At 41.9% G+C, this 20,219-nt stretch overlaps 1 protein-coding gene and 2 pseudogenes across 3 annotated transcripts in view; 1 reads left to right on the forward strand and 2 right to left on the reverse strand.

Annotated features, from left to right (window-relative positions):
* The window catches only part of VCPKMT (valosin containing protein lysine methyltransferase), a 44,281-nt gene that overhangs the window by 15,389 nt on the left and 8,673 nt on the right, over nucleotides 1–20,219 (forward strand). The window contains exon 7 of one of the 3 annotated variants that reach the window (XM_070420128.1): nucleotides 11,721–11,748. The exons of the other annotated variants lie outside the window; for them this stretch is intronic. The gene's annotated coding sequence lies outside the window, so the exon portion shown is untranslated. Of the gene's footprint in view, nucleotides 1–11,720; nucleotides 11,749–20,219 lie in introns of those variants that run through there. 3 annotated transcript variants of the gene reach the window in all.
* LOC138997112 (cytochrome c oxidase subunit 6C pseudogene) lies at nucleotides 7,689–10,054 on the reverse strand (annotated as a pseudogene).
* On the reverse strand, nucleotides 12,427–12,740 carry LOC139002784 (enhancer of rudimentary homolog pseudogene; annotated as a pseudogene).

A 20,219-nucleotide genomic window follows, 5' to 3' on the forward strand; every position in this document is an offset into this window, starting at 1 on the left:
ATAATAGAAGTGTCAGAGATGAAAGAAAATTAGTAAAATGTATATGAAAATAATATATAAATTGATTAATAAACAATAACAACATGATATAACAAAGACATGAAATAAAAACAAAAACATGATATAAAAACAACATTGATAAAAACAATGACTGATAAATTGATTAAACATATTCTAATATCTCTCTGTATGCCACATTAATATTAAAAACACTTTCTCAGTGCTTGGCTAATTTCCCTTGTGATGAAGTATTTACAACTTTAACGTCACACGCTCTTCAAACTCAAGAGAAAGCAACATACTAGTATAACTGACCATGTCCGAAAACAGGTTCAGGTAGGAATTTTCCTACTCTGTCTAGAGTTTGTCCTTCTGACTTATTAATAGTCATCACAAATGCTGGCATCACGGGAAACTGTCTTTGAATTAATTTAAATGGGAGGCCAGTGTCAGACGGGGACAAGTCAATTCTTGGAATCAGAACAACCACTCCTTCTTCAGATCCTGTTAATATTTCAGCTTCGATTATGTTAGGTCACAATCTTTTGATAATAAATCTAGTACCATTACAAAGACTCCATTTACTATTAAGATTTCTCAGTAGCATGAGGATTGCACCCACTTTCAATTTTCATTTATGACACAGTATTCCCAAAGGAGTAATACTGTTAAGAAATTCTATGGGAAAAATTTTCCTTTTCAGCATCATCCGTTGAATCTATGGAATCATCACTCTAATAGGTGTGAAAATCTCCATTGAGTATATCCAAAATTTCTTCATTTAATTTATGAACATGCTCATTTTTAGGACAAAGACTCACATGTTTAGATATATTTTTACGATGCCACCGCTTGCTTTCAGCTTCAGAATGTCAACAAAAACAACCAAATTCACGATTGGCAATGACAGATTGAAACACACACGTGCTATTGGTGCCAGTGAGAGCTTTATATGTATCACACATGCATGAGTCAACATTTATTTTTAAATTGCCAGTGCACGTCATATGTACCGGCCGCACAGATGGATGGACAGTCGGTCACTTAGCCTTTTATAGATAGAAAAGCATTGTAAACATAGACTATCCAGTTTTTATACCATAGAGACCTTCAGGCTAATACAACTACAGGAGAAAAAATGGGCAACAAAATTTTACTGAAAATCAAGTAATGGAAAAGCAACATTTTTTAAAAAAATATATTTTATTGATTTTTTACAGAGAGGAAGGGAGAGAGATAGTTAGAAACATCGATGAGAGAGAAACATCGATGAGCCACCTCCTGCACATCCCCCACTGGGGATGTGCCCGCAACCCAGGTACATGCCCTTGACCGGATTCGAACCCGGGACCCTTCAGTCCGCAGGCCGATGCTCTATCCACTCAGCCAAACCGGTTTCGGCACATTTTTATTTTGGGTGGGAAATTCTCAAATCATTTTCACCAGTTAGGTTAAAACTGTTAGTATTTGAGATCATTTAAGACATTGTCTTAGGTCTTATGTGTTGGTAGAGTTCTGTGAAGATCTAGTGTGTCCATTGATTGTGAGATGCATTTTATATAATTCAATTTATGTAATTCATTTTATGTAATTCACTAGAGGCCAGTGCACAGGTTCATGCACCAGTGGAGTCCCTCAGCCTGGCCTGCGGGGATCGAGCTGAAATCGGCAGTCCAACATCCCCCAAGGAGTCCCAGATTGCGAGAGGGCATAGGCCAGGCTGAGCAGGCCTCTAGTATGCATATAAGATCTTTGGTTAATCTCTTCCCACCCTCCTCCCTCCCCCTTTCCCTCTGAGATTCATCAGTCTGTTCCATGTTTCCATACCTGTGTGTTGAGCATCTGCTTGCCTGTGGTCAGTGGGCATCATAGCTACCGGTTGAACAGTCGAACAGTCAGACACTTAGCATATTAGCCATATATATATAATTAACAAAATAGTTTTAAAAATAGTAGACTTTAAAAACATTAGAGCAAATCCTCTTGATGATGTTTATGTGCATTCTGCAAACAGTGTTGTCAGAGCGCAGGCTCTGGGACTGATTATCTGGGTTTGAATCCCAGTTCTGCCATAATAGCTGTGTGACCTTTGAGGAAGTTACTTAAACTCTGTGTGCCTCAGTTTCCTCACATGTAAAGTGACGATCATAATAGTATCTATCTCATAGTTTACCCTAGAGCAGTGATGGCGAACCTTTTGAGCTCAGCGTGTCAGCATTTTGAAAAACCCTAACTTAACTCTGGTGCCGTGTCACATATAGAAATTTTTTGATATTTGCAACCATAGTAAAACAAAGATTTATATTTTTGATATTTATTTTATATATTTAAATGCCATTTAACAAAAAAAAATCAACCAAAAAAATGAGTTCGCGTGTCACCTCTGACACGCGTGTCATAGGTTCGCCATCACTGCCCTAGGGATTAAATCAGTTTAATACATGCAATGCATGTAGGTACCATACACATAGTAAGTGTTCTATGAATGTTGTGATTATAGTTGGGGTGGAATTATTTTACATGTGGGGACTGGGAAATGTGAATAATGCAAATTAATTTCTATCTGTGATGCAGTGCAAAATGTGGGCATCTTTTTGACAGTATAGTACCCATATAAACATCACTCCTCTCTCATGGTGGGAGGAGGTGGAGAATACTTGCACAGTGCTGTTATTTGAACAAGTGAACAATTTTAGAAAGAAGAAATTATGGTGGAAGAAAACCCTTTGGTGTTCATTTTTATGGTTCTAAAGCAAGTTCCTTGAGCATTCAGAGCCCTGACCGGTGTGAGTTGGTTGAGTATCGACCCATACACTGAAAGATTGTTGGTTTAATTCCCTGGTCAAGACACATGCCTGGGTTTGTGGGCTCAATTCCTGGGAGGGGATGTGCAGGAGTTAGCCAATTGATATTTCCCTCTCACATCGATGTTTCTTCCTCTCCCTTTCCCTTCCTATCTAAAAATCATTTGAAAAGTGTGGGGACAGAAAAAAATCCTCATTTCTAAACATGGGAGCCTGGGCTTTCTGGTTGGAGCTTCAAGCTTAACATTCCATTGCCTTGGATTCTTAGCCAGTTCTTCCTTCTTTGGCTCTTATGTCTGTTAAACTGAGACCAGTTAGGTAGCAGGTAGGGTACAGCAGCAGGTCATTATTTTTGAAGTCTGAGACTTGATGTATCTGCATAACCATTTTCAGAGGTTAGATATATTAACTCTTAAAAGAGCAAGATGACCCTAAAATGCTCTGTAGCAGTTGCCTTCAGGATCAATGATCTTTTACCATGTGGTAAGACTATGTGTGAGATACAGTAACTTAGCTTAACTAATCCTTTAAACTGTGTACCAACAGACAAGAATGAAAGTCAGAGCCTTGAATTGTATCTGCTTCTCCAGCAGTCAGTATAAAGTGGCACATGCTTAACTACATCATATTAAACTTTCAAGATCTTTTTGTTTTCAATTGATGGAAAAGATTGTCATGAACACTAAATAGTCGGTCTTAATTTTTAGAAACATTTATTACTTACCTATAATACAGTAACATTTTGATGAAGAGTAAGTTCATTTTAATATTCACATGGTTGAAAACTGCTATTGCTTCCTTGCAAAACAAAATAAAGGTTTTTGAAAAAGCTACTCTAGATGCAGTTCTTAGAGGCTTGAATGTTTCAGTAGTTAGCACATTTCCTTCATGTTATTAGCGCTAATAAAGTACCACTGGCAGTCTGTTAGACTTCTAATGGCTCAGTGCTTTTAAGCACTCCTGGTGTAAATTTTTAAAGGTTAACTTTTATTCCCATTTGTTAACCTACTGAGTCCAGGCATTAACCGGCTGAGTTCCAGGTCTTCGTGTTGGCTCATTATGGCTTTGATAAATCACTGTCCAAGTTATGTGTATATAATACAAACAATCTCATGTGTGTACATTCAATAGATGACCTTGTTCTTTTAGGAATGTGTCCTGAAAGCCCGTTTGTACTGTGTGCACAGTACAGCTGCATATTGGGGTGTTCCAAGAATAAATAGTATGTTTTATCCAAAACTTAGATGGGAAGCATTACATTTACATTCAGAATGAGTGTAAAAAATAATCTGGCATATCATTCACATGGAGTTTAGGCCTGATTTCTTGAAACCTAAAAACAGGAAAAACAAGTTTCACACTCCCATAAATAACAAATGTTTAACCAGAAAATGTCTTTGAATTTCAGTGCCATTTATGATTGTAGGTACAATAATGTGCTTTTAAAATAGCTGTTTCTAAATCTTGTCAGAGGGATTTTTTTTTTTTTAATTCTGTTGTTCAGAACTCTCACTCTATAGCATGGATTTGACACCCACATTCAGTCTGTTACTCTATGTCTAGTTGAGTTTCTGGTTTTTAACCTGAGAGTCCAAGGGCGAGGAGAGACTATCAGAGGCTTAGTGTGGCCGGTAGAAACCGAATTCCCAATTTGCTCTGGAAGACAGCCCTAGTTCAGTTCTAAATCCTATCACCTTCTGTTTATGCATCCAGGCTGGAACATTCTGTTTCTGTCTTGAGAAATGGCTCGCTTGATTACTATCTAATCTAGCTGTAAGTTTTAGGCAAGTTAAACCTTGAAGGTTAGTGTCCTTTTGTGTAAAATGAGAGCACCATCTACTGATAGCACTGTAGTGGTGGTTAAACTAGATAACATGGGGATGAGGGTAGGGAAGAAGGCATCTCCCCAGCATAAGCCTCTGAGAATTCAGAAAGGTAAACTCATACAAATTAGAGAGGTGCAAAGTCTTCTTTAGTAAACAACACATTATGTGGTCCAGGGAAAACAAAAGCCTCCTTGTCAAAAAGGATTCCAAGCTCAGCAGCACCTGTCATTTACTGTTATGTCCCACCATGACTTCTTCACCTCCTCTTTAGAGATTGCTGTTGCCAAAAAGATCCTGTAAAATGTTAATAAGAAAAAAAGCATTACTGATTTGGTATTTCCCAGCAGAATGTAATACCAAAGCAAAACAAATGAAACAGAGAAATAGCCCCCAATACAGCAGACTAGAGGAGGCCACAAAACCTAGCAGAGAAGTTCCTGGAGACTCCTCAAAGCCCAGCAAATGAAATGTGGCTTGTTACTGTTGACATTTTCCCACATTTACCTTCCCTTCTACCCTTCGGCCTTTATCTAATCCACTGTCCATGACCTCTCTGAAACATTCGACGCGTTGATTCACTTTCAATTCAGACAATAGATACGATGCTGGATGTCTGGGATGCACATTAATACAGTCAAACCTCAGTTCTCAAACATCTCCCATCCTGAAAAAATCCGGTTCTCAAAACCAAGTTGTTTGTGGAAAAATGTCAATGTTGTCTAACAAAACTGGTTCTCCATCTGATAACCCTTTCATGCTGGTACCCGTATGATCACTGGCGTCTCTCAGGCGGCAAACAAAGGAGAGAATGCGTAAGCATGAGTCAGTTTTCCACTAACTCTCACATTGCTAGCATGTCAAGAAATTGTGCTGTAAATATATTTGTGGGGTTTTTTTTGCTTTTGATGCTGTATACTAAATATGTATTATTATTGAATACATACAGTAAGTCCCCAGGGTCCTAGGAAGGTTAGTGATAGCAGCAAAGTGAAAAGGAGAGTTGTGAGGACGGCAATAGAGCTTAAAAAAGAAATAATTGCAAAGTATGATAGAGGTGTTTGCATGTCTGATCTGGAAACATAAAGAGGCCATCAAGAGTGCTGATGTTGCTAAGGGTGTGAAAGCGCTCACGAAACAACCATCACAGGCAATTGTTGACTTGGATATGAAAAGCAGTTAGCCAGTGACAGCATTTGGGAGACAATGATATGTGAGAAAGTGAAGATGCTGCATGCTGACCTCCTAAAAGACACCCCTGGAACAAGAGCTGAAAGTGATAAGGGTGGTTTAATACATTTAAGAAAAGTGGCATTCATAGTATAGTGAGGCACGGGGAGGCTGTCAGTTCCAACAAAGTAGCTGCTGATAATGTTATGACAGGATTTCAAGAACACACAGAGGCCAACAGATCGGTTCCCCAGCACAGGTTCGGTTGTGATGAGACAGGCCTCTTCTGGAAGAAAATGCCAAAGAGGACCTACATCACACAGAGGAAATCATTGCCACTGAGGAACAGGCTCACATTGTTGTTGTGTGGGAATGTGAGTGAGGACTCTAAACTGAAGTCTCTACTCGTCTACCATTCTGAAAACTCACAAGTTTTCAAGAAAAATAATCGCATGAAAAACAAGTTGAATGTGATGTGGAAGGCTAATAGCAAATCTTGGGTAACCAGGCAATTTTTTACTGAGGAGATTCATAAAGTGTTTGCCCCAAGTGTGAAGGAATACCTCTGGGGAAAAACAATGGCCACTCGGGCACTTCCTGTAATAGACAATGCTCCTGCCCACCTCCAGGCTTGGCAGCTGAGTTGGTGGAGGAGTACAGCTTCATCACTGTCAGGTTCTTGCCACCTAACAACTCCTCTCAGCCAGTAGGTCATTTCTAATTTCAAAAAACTTGACACAAAGTTTCAGAGATGTTTTGAGGTGACCTCTGAAACTAATTTAACCCTCAGGGAATTCTGGTAGGAACATTTTAATATCTTCACTTGCTTGCGGCTCATAGACAAAGCCTGGAGGGAAGTGTCTTCCAGACCATGCAATCAGCCTGGAAGACATTGTGGCCTGAGTCCGTTGCTGAAAGAGACTTTGAAGGCTTTGAGGACAAGCCTGTGTGGCTGTGGAGGATACTGTGTCTCTGGGCAAGTCTGTGAGTTGGAAGTGAATGATGATGATGTGGAGGCGTTGGTGGAGAACCACAACACTGAGCTGTCTGCCCAGGAACTCCAAGACCTTCAGAGGGAGCAGCAACAGACAATAGCAGAGGAGCGCTCTTCAGAAGTGGAGGAGGGTAGGGATGATATTCCTACTTCACTAATCAAGGAAATGCTCGAGTCCTAGCCAGTCAGTGGATAGAGCATCGGCCTGTAGACCAAAGGGTCCTGGGTTCAATTCTGGTCAAGGGCAAGTACTTGGTTGCAGGCTCTTCTCTGGCCGAAGCCCTGGTCAGGACTCAAGCAAGAGGCAACCAATCGATTTGTTTCGATGTTTCTGTCTTTCCCCCTCTCTTCTACTCTCCCTAAAAATCAATGGAAAAATATCCTCGGGTGAGGATTAACAAACAAGCAAAAAAACAACAACAAAGGAAAGGCTTGGGAAATGGGGAGAAATGCAATGTTTTGTTGAGAAATATCACGAAGATAAAGAAGTAGCAAATCGAACAATAAACTTGTTCAATGACAATGCTGCAGTGTTTCTCTTCAGGCAAGTGTTAAAACACAAGCGAAAACAAACATCATTGGGTAGGTTTTTAATGAGAGGCCCGTGAGCCGAAGGCAAGTTCTAGTGGAGCAAAGAGATGAGAGAGAAAGAACCCCAGAACAGCTACCTGACCTTTCCAAGCAATAACATCCCTCCATCCCTCCTCTCCATATCCATTCATCTGTAGCTCTCAACATTAAAGATAAGTTCTAGTGTGTACGTAAAATTTCACTTTTACTATACATTTCATTTCCTTTTTGTTAAATTTTCATTTACATTTTATGTCCTTTATTTTTTATTTTTACATTTTTACTGTCCACAGTATTTCGTTTATCAAGAGAAACTATTCCTAGCTCAAATATTCATGTTTCATAGTTCAGGAACACAGGTCAGTGACAAACTTCCATGGAATTCAACTCAAAAGAAATTCTTTACATTCCAAGATCACTTTGTACTCTGAAAGATACCAGCCTTGCTCATCTCCTAGATCTTTCATGGAATCATAATTTCTGTAGAAATATGCATATGCCTTCTTTCTTGGTTCAGCTACACCAAACTTAGAGGCAGCTGCAACCCCCAGGGATACAACGATGGCTCCAACAATATGAAATCTCAGACGCTTGACCAGAAGGCCACACATCTGAGGTTTTGGCAAAGACATGGTAGTTATAGTCTCCCCGACACCAATGTCCGTCCTTCCTCTGTCCTTTTTGTTTTAAAAGTGTTTATTTATAAACAGTACTTTAGACATATACTATATACAAGAAAGGTTAAAACCATCTTTTGGAGGTCTGGAATGGATTAATTCCATTTACATTCTTTCTAATGGGAAAAATGATTTGGTTTTCGAACAAATCACTTCTCAACAGCCTTCTGGAACAAATTGAGCTCAAAGTTTGAGAACCGAGGTTCCACTCTACTCTCTTGGGTATTAGGGGCAAACAAATCTATAAAATGCAATCCATAACCTTAAGCTGCTCACTCATCCATAATATGAAATACATATGCAAAAATAATTGTAACTCTTAAAGAAGTACAATAATAAAGGTATAAATAAGCCATAGCAGCAATATGAAGGAGAGTAATGGTTAACTCTGCCTAGGCCCTATAATCAGGGAAGATTTTATGGGAGGACAATTGAGCTGATTTTTAAAGAATGAATTGGAATTCATTGGGCAACCTGTCAGCTGTTCTAGACAAATACCTGCAACTGTATCAAATGTGGTGCTTGTTGGAACATGGGGTGTATGTAGCAAATGACTGGTAGGCATGAAGGCAGGGGAAGGACATGGAGAGTCCATACCTTATTCAGGAGTGTAAGTTGGATTCTGTAGGCAATGAGAAGATATTAAACAGCAAAATCACGTTAGAAAGACTCTGATGGTCTGGATGGTGGACTGGAGGGAGCAAAACATCAGGCAAAGAGATCAGAAAGGCATCGATAACAATGGCCCAGGCAAGAGATATTGGGGTGGGAGGGTCTGAATGCAGGAAGTAACAGTGAAAATGGAAAGGAAGGGGAGGAGTTGAGAGCCATTGTGGACCTCACTGAACGAGAAATAGTGGCGTCGGTGCCGTGGAGCCCAATGGAGCCAGGGCCTGCACAGTCCTTATCGTGCCCTTGTGCACATCAGAAAAGGTTCCTTTTTTTTTTTTAATATGTTCTGTTGGAAAAGTGTTTTAATATACTAATTGTATTAGAACTAGAGATTTTATTGCCACCTACTAGAAAATTGTCATGTATACAAATTTTACAACTCTGGGATCAATGGCTAGACTTTTAACTTTTTGCTTTAACTTCCAAACAAAAATATCTACAATGTGAATCTTGTCCCTTTTCAATGGCATTCTTGTCAGCCTCAACACCCTGGTTAGATATAATGTAATAGGCAGCTAAATATATAGGCTCAGGGGCAGATGATAGGGTTGATAGTGAATAATGAGGTCTTAGAGATTGCCCTGAATGTATAGATTGAAAAAAGACATCCAAGATAAGACCCTGGGAAATACTAAGCTTAGAGGAATATTTGGAAACAAATGAAACAATAAAAGAAATCTTGAAAATGTCTTCTTCCTTGGCTTCAGGGACAAGCAGTCCTCAATTTAACTTTGTTGATAGTCACACAACTCCCATCAGTGTACTTCATACAGCGACTCCTCCAACTTGCCTTTCCTGTGCCAAGTTCATATTTTGTGCAGCTGTCCCTAAATCAACATAGTGATACTGCCTGCCAGTCAACAATAGTTCAGTTGTTTGTAGAACAGTGGTGCTTGGATTGTTATTTTAATACTTGATCCTTATTCTAGAGAAATGAGAGAAGACCCAAAAAAGAATATGCTACTACTAATGATAAGAAGCTCGGGTCTCAAACTAATACAACTTAGACCATGGTGGAAATAATTAGTGCTAAGAAAACCATAAATCTTTAGCCACAGTGACTGCTCATTGGATTTTGTTTGTGAGTTCACTTGTGAAAAGGAACAAGGAGAATATGAAATGAAAGATACAGAACCAACACTGGAAATTCATGTTGAACATGGAGGTCTTATTCATTTTTCTCTTTGGGAATATAACTTTCCTCCTGTTAGACTTAAGTAGGTTCAACGTTTCCCCTCTCCCAGTGATTAGTTGCCTAATTCCCTTTCCTTGTGTTGCCTACCTCACAATTCTCCAGAGTTCTGTCCTTTCACAGCTCACCTCTGTGCACTCTCCTTCATACATCTTGCAATTCTCATGTTTCCAACTATGAGCTTATTGTAGGCTCCCCATCTCCAGCCCTCTGTCTCTGACCCCTCACTGAGCTCTGGCCTCCCCTCTTCACCTGCCTGCCTGCTATCTTCCTCCTCTTGCCCAATTAGCTTTATGTCCATTTCTGAGCAAAATCTCTGCCAAGTAGACTCTTCTGCCTCACTTTCTAGTTTTATTAGTGGCATCATTATCCTCCCTCCATCTTTAACTCTTTCTGCCTCTATGTGAAATCAGTGTAGCATACAGTTCCCCATCAGAGGAACTCGGTCTTCCTCTCCTTTCTGATTTTACTGCCAAGAGCCTCATGTTCCCAGCCACAGCTTGCGGGTAGGTGTCACATGACCGAAGTTAACCTCACAGAACACTCCCGGATAAGAGGCACTTCTTTTCTGGGGTAAATAATACTCAGGACAAAATAAGCCCAAGCTGCCCGAGTGTAACAGCCCTCACAGAGGAAAGCGGCGTTTGGAAGCAGAGAGAGAAATCGGGACACTGTCCTGGTGATTCAGTCTGAGCCTCGGACACCAGCCAGGCCTGAAGCCAGTTATATAGCCCAGCTGACTCTGTTCTGCTGGTTTGGGGTGGGGTTTCCCTTCCATGTAGGACCAGTGAGCAGGCCCTAACTGGATGTAGAGCCTCCAAACCTTTCTGCCCTCCTGCTATCTTAAGAGCCTTTCAGCCATCACTTTCCCCAGGAAGTAATCTGCTTGGCAGGTGATTTACAACCTTCAGAGAATAGTATTGGTTGTTGATCATCATTCTGTGGAGATCCTGACCTAGCAAACTACAAAAGTAAACATCATAAAACTAGTCAGAAAGCTTAAGTGAAGAAACAAATTCCTGTTGTGGGAGTGATTTAACTGTGTTTAACAACAACAACAAAGCAAATCCACCACCTTTGCCCCCAGGTGTTCACTCCTCCACCTCTTCATCCCCATCTTGGGATCATTTAGGGGGAATACTCAGTGGTTGAGAATATGAATAGCTTAGGAGAACAGGTGGATTCTGGGGCTGGAACAACCCCGATGTTTAGCGGGGTGCCTGGAAACTGGAGGCAGAGCTATAACTTCCTGGGCCTGCAGCCCGGAGAGCACATTCCGAATGGAAGGTGTCACCTAAGGAAGGTTAAACTTCCTTGCTGCTTCCTCTTGAGTTACAGGAAAAGCCTCCATTTAGTGTGGAGTTTTCATTTTTTTACCTCTTTTCTTGTAATTCCCTTCAGTTATGCAGCTTTCAGAAAAGCCTGACACCAGGGAATAGCCTACCTGTGGTGACAGGACGTGAAGAGGCCAGTGTAAGAAACATACTTATCCACATTCGCCCTCTGGGTGCCCACAGGAAGGGAGCAGTGCCCTCTGCACGGGGAGGGACAGGGCAGAGCTCACCAGATGGACGGTGCAGAGTGGAAGAGCCAGGGAGAGCACCCACACTGGGCGGGGCCCTCGGGGAGGTGCAAGATCAAACCTCCCTTTTCCCAAGATAGACCAGAGGGGACCTTGGGGGGCAGAGCTGACTGACCCTTGGGGTGCAGATATTACAGACACAATACACACTTTCCTTGACTTTAGATGTAATAGTCCAGAGCAGATGAGATATTTGAAAAGATTGAAGTGAGCCTAATTTTCTTTTATATCACCAGATTTGAAACTCAATACAACTGATACTCACACCATGTTATTCCAAATAAATTGGTAAGGTAGTTTTTTCTTCTTTTTTTAATATAACTAAAGAACATGTATTTGTTTTTCACTAAGACTTTATCTTAGCACATAATTAAACTGTGTCACTACCCTCACCCCAACTTGAAGAAGGGTTAGTACAGTGAATGTTATAAAGCAGATATGAAGGATTGGAATCAACATTAACTGACAAAAAAAAATTCCTTCTGAATCATCATAACAATGTTTAAGTAAAAGAGAGAGAGACAGAGAGAGAGAGAGAAAGGGGTGATGGGAGTTCAGATTGAACAAGATCTTCACATATCATCTAACACAGGGGTGGGCAAACTTTTTGACTCGAGGGTCACAATGGGTTCTTAAACTGGACCGGAGGGCGGGAACAAAAGCATGGATGGAGTGTTTGTGTGAACTAATATAAATTCAAAGTAAACATCATTACATAAAAGGGTAACGTCTTTTTTTGTTTGTTTGTTTTATTCATTTCAAACGGGCTGGATCCAGCCCTCGGGCCGTAGTTTGCCCATGGCTGAATTCTAACACATTCAATCCTGGCTAGAGTGTACGAAAATGGAAACAGGATTACTCTAATACAAAACTTCCACTACAGATAGCTGTACACACCTGTGTTCCAAGCCCACCCACAACCCCCAAATGCTTCCAACACAACTACTTCCTGGCCTGTTGGGCCTGTCGACGAAGGAGCACCTAGATCTTCTCTTTAAACCAATCTTTGTTGTAAGGCTGGTATGTCTGGGTACCAGCTTGGTAAACAAGACAGCTGAGGTCTGCCAGATCACCAATAAAATCAAACAACTGGCTGATATCACATGTGATAGAGGGGCTGTTGGGATTCATTCTCTTCAGATGTTCTTCCTACACTTTACATACGCCTTCCCTGCATTCATTCACTGATTCACAGTCAGCGTAAGTTCTGCCTCTGGCCTCTTGGTAGGCTGTACCAGCAAAATGGTGTGAGACATCGCGCCAAACTCTTGCCCTGCGGCCGCCGCCGCCACACCGCTACACGCGAGCTTAACCCGGTAAGGTAGTTTTAAAATGTGATTTCTTATATGGGATGCCTAAGGTCTTTACGTTGTGATGATACAGCATCCTGAAACCAAATTGAGCAGAAAAAATAAGACCATGAATTTCAAAAGTTTCCATGACGATCCCTTACTCTCGCAGGGCTCATTTATGAAAAACTTTTTCCCCACAATAGAGTGTAGGTTGATTTTAAAGGCAGCTTTCATGATTGACAGATGATTGGCTGCAGTTGTAGGAGAATTAAATTACCAACCAATAGGAAACCAGATTAAATGTTGTAATTGCATATAGATGGGCTTAGGACTGTCAAAATGGATAGAAGTGCTGCCTTATGTGATCTTGCTTAAATGTTTAAATCTGATTAGGGCTAACATACGATACAAGCTAATAATGCCACTTAACAATTCAGAACTTTGCACTTAAAGATCTCTGCCCAGATCTGGGAAACGTGAGCAGAGTATGGGGTGTGTGTGTGTGTGTGTGTGTGTGTGTGTGTTTGTAAGGAAGTGTAAATGCTGTAAGTAGGTTTGAAATTAATTGATAAAAGGCTGGAGAAATTCTTTGGCTTTATTTTTCTTAGCAATCTCTCATGAGCACAGGCGTAACTTGCCAGATAGCCTTGGAAAATGTCTCCATTATTTTGCAACAAAAAGAGTGGCATTGTTTGCCGTCCTTCCATGGGGCTATGGCAAGGAGCGTGGGAGTCTGCAAGGAGAGAGCCTGAGCAGCCTCCCCGGGTTGAGAGGAGGAGGAATGGCTGCAGCTTGTGAATCTCTCCAGAAACTCTTCTGCCGCAGGAGAGTTCTCATGACTAACTCATCCAGGAGTCCCAAGGCCTTTTGCTACCATCTTTCCAAATAACCAATGCCAAGTATCGACCAGGATTAGGGGAGTGGTCATGCAAACCCCCCTTCAGTTACTCTGTCCCCCTTTTTCTTTTAAAATTGATTTCAGAGAGACAGAGGGAGAGAGAAACATTAATCAATTGTCTCCCATATGCAACCCAACCAGGGATCAAACCCGAAACCTGGATATGTGCCCTGATCAGGAATCGAACCCATGACCTTTTGGTGCACAGGATGATGCTCTAACCAAATGGGCCACACTGGTCAGGTCTCTATTATTATTATTATTATTATTATTATTGTTATCATCATCATCATCATTAATCTTCTGTTTTTGTCTTATTCAGTCATCTGGCACTTATTATATTCCCCCCCCCTCAATTCAGTTTATACTTAATATTATTTTTATTAGTTTCAGGTGAACAGCATAGTGGTTAGATAGTCATATACTTTACAGAGTGGTCCCACTGATATTTCCAGTACCCAACTGGTATTGTACATAGTTATTACAATACTAGAGGTCCGATGCATGAAATTCGTGCAAGAGTAGGCCTTACTTCCCCCGGCTGCCAGCACCGGCTTCCCTCTGGCACCCGGGACCCAGGTTTCCCTCACAGCCCCAGCTTCGTCTGGAAGGTCATCTGGAAGGACATCTGGTCTAATTAGCATATTACAATTTTATCATTATAGATTATTGATTGTATTTCCTAGGCTGTACTTTACCTTCGTGTGACTATTCTGCAACAACCAATCTGTACTAGTACTTCTCAATCCCTTCACCTTTTTCTCAAACCCTTCACTGAATAACCCAGTGCCCCAACCCCCAACTCCTCTGACAACTGTCAGTCTATTCTGTGTCTATGATTCTGTTTCTGTTTCTGTTTTGTTTATACTGTTCTTTATTTCGTTAATCCTCACCTAAGGATATTTTTCCATTGATTTTTAGGGAGAGTGAAAGAGAGAGGAAAAGACAGAGAGAAACATCGATGTGAGAGACACACATCGATTGGTTGCCTCCTGCACAGGCTGGGGAAGAGCCTGCATCCAAGGTTCATGCCCTGGATTAAGATTTGCTAACATTGCTCATTTTCAAAAATCAATTTTATTGAGATAGAACTGCTAACTTCAAAAATAGATCTTTAAAACACTTTGTAATTCTATAGAAATGGTAGAAAACTAAAAGCTACATTCTGCATAAACTGAAATATCACCTTCTTGAAAGTCAGGAAAAGGACACACCATGGAGATGGGTCTAAATTGCAAGGGCAAAAATCAGCCTCTTAAGAGTTAAAATTATAAAACAGAAATCATAAGGCAGCAGCTTTGTGGGCAGCCTTAAGATTGCTATAATTATTAGGTAAGCTTGCTAAGGTTGGGAGGTAGAAATTCTCACCTAGTAAATAATGCAAATAATAATACTATGGGAATACTCAGCTGCCAGATATCTGAAATATGTCAGAGGAAGGACCCTAATAAAAACGAAACACCTTATATTTATATGACACTCTAAGTTTTAAAAGATCTTTCATTTACATTCATCTTATTTGATTTGATCTCCACAAAACACTCCCTGCTGCTGGTAGGCCAGGAATCATTCTTCTCATTGGAACTCAGAGAGGTTCTAGGTTACTAGGCTGCCAAGTGGCAGGGAACAGTCCCCTGGGAAGCAGGGGTTAGGGTCAGGGCCATGCATACATGGCATTGTCTATTTTTTTAAATCCTCACCCAAAGGTACGTTTTTATTGATTTTTAGAAAGAGGAAGGGAGAGAGAGAGAGACATTGATGTGAAAGAGAAACATCGATCTTTCGAGTTCTGGGGATCAAACCCGAAACCTTTTGGTGCACTGGATGACGCTTCAACCAACTGAGCCACCTCGCCAGGGCATCATTGTCTATTTTGAATTAGAGAGTTTACATCATATAAATGCCCAGGCCTGCTCAGAACTGGTGCAAGCAGAAGAAAAACAGAGAGGGGATGAGCACTTTCAACACAATTTACAGATCACTGCTTTTCTTGCCAACAAGAAAAGTCTCCCAAATCTTGAGGAATGGAAGTGGAGGAGGGTGAGGGGAAGAGCGATGCTGGTGACAGGTTCTGTCCCTGGGAGATGGGAGTCACACCATCATGGCTGTGAAAAATGAATCATGTCTTTTCTATCACGTCTTCCCACAGGCTTTCTGGGAAGCTTGTCATTGAGGATACAATTGAGATGACTGTCCTTTTTGGTAGCTTAGCATTTTCTGGAGGGAAGAGTGTAATTTGGAGATTAAATGGAAAATTAAAATGAAAACTAAACGTATGTATGTTGCTTTTGTGGGCTGTGTTCACCTTGACAGGCGGTCAGCACAGCCAGCCTAGTTGAGGGAGAAAATGTCAGATTTGGTTGCAAGTGTGTAAAAGCAAGCATGTCAAACTCACAGCCCGAGGGCCATAACAAATATTTTTGTGGCCCAGCCAATATAACGGTATATAAGAAACGTTTTAATAAAAATTTCGTAACTTAATTTTTACAATATCCCTGTTATACATAATTATTAATAACAAACTACAATGTTTGCTAATGAGTGATGACTATAATCTTGTTGCATTCATTTCCCTTATGCACCTTAATGCACAGGTGCACCATTTCTCTCCACTAATACTAGCAGCGAATATTTTAGCAGCCAATGGTCATGTCATTAGTCTTGGACTGACTTGTTTGGTGTGCGCAACAGGAAATATTTCGCTTTTGGAAAACAAGAAAAATAGGTTTATTTGCGTTACACTTATTAACTTGTGCAGTTATTCAGTGTTTGGTTATTGTTCAAGAAAATATATTAATTTTTATTAAAATGTTCTATTATTTTATGTTAACAATTACTCATTTACTTCAGCCCTTTGTATTCAGCATGTCTCTATCGAAATAAACCTACGTTTCTATGAAAATTGAAGCTTTTGTTTTTTTGCGGCCCACATACACTTAAACCTTGTTTATTTGGCCCGTGTTAGCCTTTGAGTTTGACATGCTTGGTGTAAAGGAGTGATCCTTTTAATCCCGCCTTTCGTGCTGGGTCTGGCTCTTCAAATTAGCAGCTGAGCATCTAAATGGCACCTCTCGTGCAACATTATTTTAAAACTTCATTGAAGCAGAGTTATGGTGAGTTAGTGTCCTTGTCTTCCAGATGAGAGAGCTTAAGGCCACGGCTGAGGGCACACACTGCCGGGCTTCTCGCTCTCTCCGCTTCATCACGAGGTGGACCCCCATCTATAGATGGGGGCGGAGTAGCTGATGTGGTTTCTCACTGGCTTCTTGTTAAGAAGCTGACCAGTCATTTCATTTTGCTTGTACTGGAGGCTTTTCCAGGACGTGGGAGAGTCCTGGGCTAGTTGAGACAATCGGTCACCCTACTTATGTTTCCAGAAGTCCTCATAGGAGTTTCTTCAAGAGCCACATTGAGGGCTAAAACTTTTTAGGAGTGAGCAGCTATATATGTATAGCATTTGCCAATAATTTCCTTCTACTCAAAAAATATTGGTAGACATTTAAAATTTTAACTTTTTGCTATTCTCCTAAGATTATCATTTTGATTGTTTTTCTTCTTCCTTGTTGTTGTCTCAAATCCACAAAGGGTAATGGATGGAATGGAAATAGAAGAAAAAAATTAATAAAAGAAACTGGCTCCCATTTTTTAAATGTGGTCTTGGTTGTAGTGAGCTGAGGACTGATCTGTAGGAGTCATTCTCAAACGTGAACATTGTGGTAGGCAGCCTGCAAGGCAGCCTCAATGACTCCTACCTCTTTGTATTCATGATCTTGTGTAATTCTCTTCCTTTGAGTGTAATTCTCTTCCTTTGGATTTGTCTTGGGAAGTCTCTCTCCCCATCCCACCCCCACACCCCATCCCTGGCTCTGGGGAAAGCCAGCAGCCATGTGGTGAGGAACTGGTGTTTCCAGCGAGTAGCCAGCACAGACTTGAAGCCTGGAAAGGCCACGTGAGTGACCTGGGAGGCAGATTCTCTAGCACCAGCAGAGCCATGAGCTGCTGCTGCTTGTACCCACACCTAGTGCAGCATCTCGAGACCCTGAGCCGGTGTCACAAAGCTAAGTCATCCCCAAGTTCCTTACAATCTGTGACATAAGAGATGGCTGCTTTCGGTCTGTGTTTACTTGTTCAGAAGCAAGAGATAACCAATGCAAATATGTATCAGAATCACCTAGACAACAACTTGATAAAAATGCTTATTTCTGGCCCTAACTGGTTTGGCTCTGTGGATAGAGCGTCGGCCTGTGGGCTCAAGGGTCCCAGGTTCAATTCCGGTCAAGGGCATGTACCTTGGCTGCGGGCACATCCCCAGTGGGGAGTGTGCAGGAGCAGCTCATCGATGTTTCTCATCGATGTTTCTAACTCTCTATCCTTCTCCCTTTCTCTCTGTAAAAAATCAATAAAATACATTTTACCAAAAAATAAAATAAAATGCTTATTTCTGGGTCCCAGCCCTGGAGATTTTATTCAGTAGGTGTGGCCTGAAGTCTTTGCCTTTTTACCAGGAATCCCAGGAGAATCAGAAATACACAGCTTTCTACTTGAGAGCACACGGTGAGAATAAATACTCCCTGGGAAGGCCTATCAGAAGGAAAGACTGCAAGGCGGTGTGGGAGCCAGATAACATACAGGACACCAGTTATATTTGAGCTTCTGATAATGAATCAAAAAATGTTTTAATGTAAGTATGCCCCATGCAATCTTTGGAAAGTACTTATACTGAAACATTATCTTAAATTCAAATTTAACGGGGCGTTCTATATTCCCATTGGCTGAACATGATCCAGAGGGAAGGCCCAACTGGAAGTGAAGGGTGGCCTTCCTTTGCAGAAGGCAGGATTTTCATCCCTGGGGGCTGCAAGCTGACCAGCTGGGCCCTGCCCCTCCCCCACCCGGCAGGCAGGCCGTAGACGGAGGGCCCTTGGACTGTCTCCTTGGAGGGTTTGGGGAGAGCTGCTCAGGAAGTCCTCCCACATGGCCCTGCCTGTGCGGATGCTGACCTGGTAGGCGCCACCATGGCACTGGGACCTGGTTCCTTGGGTGCTGTTGGCACCAGCCCTTTGCCGAGCAGTGAATGAATGCCACCTTTCTCCCACACCCCTCCGGGCACTCAGCCGCATGCAGCTGCTCATAACAAACGGGTGCATTTCTTATTCTGAGTGTATCTGAGTCTCTGATGGGTTCTATTCGTTGCAGCTCTCAGCCCTGTGAAAAGGATGGTTCCAGAGACACTCATTCCTCAATGACAGGTTTTAAGGAACTCAGGCCAGCCCAGGTGTGTGGCTCAGTGGTTGGGTGTCATCCCATGCACCAGGAGGTCACCGGTTCAAATCCTAGTCAGGGTAGTCCATCGATATTTCTCTCTCATCTATGTTTCTATCTCTCTCTCCCTACCCCTCTTTCTCTAAAAATCAATAAAAATGTATTTTTTTTTAAACAGGCACAAAAAAACCCACATATTTTTAAAAAATAATTCAGGATTTCACTTATTTTGTACATATTTTATTATCACAAGGAATGGTCTTAATTTTGATGTGTTTCTTTTCAACTGCGAAATATCTTCCAAAAAAAGACAAAGAATGAGAGTGGGGTGTGGGGGTGCGGTAGGGGAGAGAGATTGGCTGGGTGGACTGAAATGCTTAAGGCAGGGATGGAAGATAAAGACTCAGAAATGTGCAGCTATGATAGAATCTGAGCCTTGTGCTTTGAAATCAGATACCAAACATGAGGTCACGTCATTCTGGGCTCCAGTTCAGCCATGCCCGGGGCCTGCCTGTCTGCCGCAGGCTGCAAGCCCACAGGAGAGAACTCAGCTGATTCTCTCTCCCAGGGAAACGGGGAGGGGTCTGAGCTTTGAGGAGGAAGGGAACAGAATCTCTATCTGCCTGGAGCCCCGCAAGGGCTCTAGGAGAACTCGGGGTGCTGCGTAGGCCAGCATGGCTAAAACAACACATTTGCAAAGTAGAAATCCAAGGATGATGGTGCCATTTCCAATCTTGTATGTCAGGAAGAATCCCCCCGGAACCGCCTGGTGCCAGGCCCAGTCCTGTGGCTGACTTGGGCGGCTTGAGAATAAATACAGTGGCTCTCAACTCACAGGATGGCACACACCCGGAAGGGACCTTGGTAATCCAGTCCAGGCTTCTTTCACAGAGAAGAATCCACACTCCCACTTCGGCCTTCGCTTTGGCCTCTCTGGGGATCCGTAAAAATTTATACACCTCAGTGTTATTGCGAGCATTAAGTGCAATGTGCATATAGAGCAGGGCACTTAGCACTCAATAAGCGGGAGATGTTATTATCTCACCACATCTGTGCGTCTAGGTGTGTGGTGGTAATGTTGGAGACAGGGGCGTGTTTCAGGGTCCTCGGCCGGGCACTACAGGAGAATTAAACAGCAGCTGGACACCGGCCATTTGGAGCAGAATGAAGTAGAGGCAGCCCTGGCTGGTGTGGCTCAGCTGGTTGAAAGTTGACTCATGCACATACTCAGGTTGGAGGTTCAATCTCTAGTCAGGGAGGCAACCAATCAGTGTTTCTCACAT

This window comes from Myotis yumanensis, unplaced genomic scaffold, assembly GCF_028538775.1.
Source record: "Myotis yumanensis isolate MYYU_CA2020_CCGP unplaced genomic scaffold, mMyoYum1.0.hap1 SCAF_1, whole genome shotgun sequence".
Lineage (NCBI taxonomy): Eukaryota > Metazoa > Chordata > Mammalia > Chiroptera > Vespertilionidae > Myotis > Myotis yumanensis.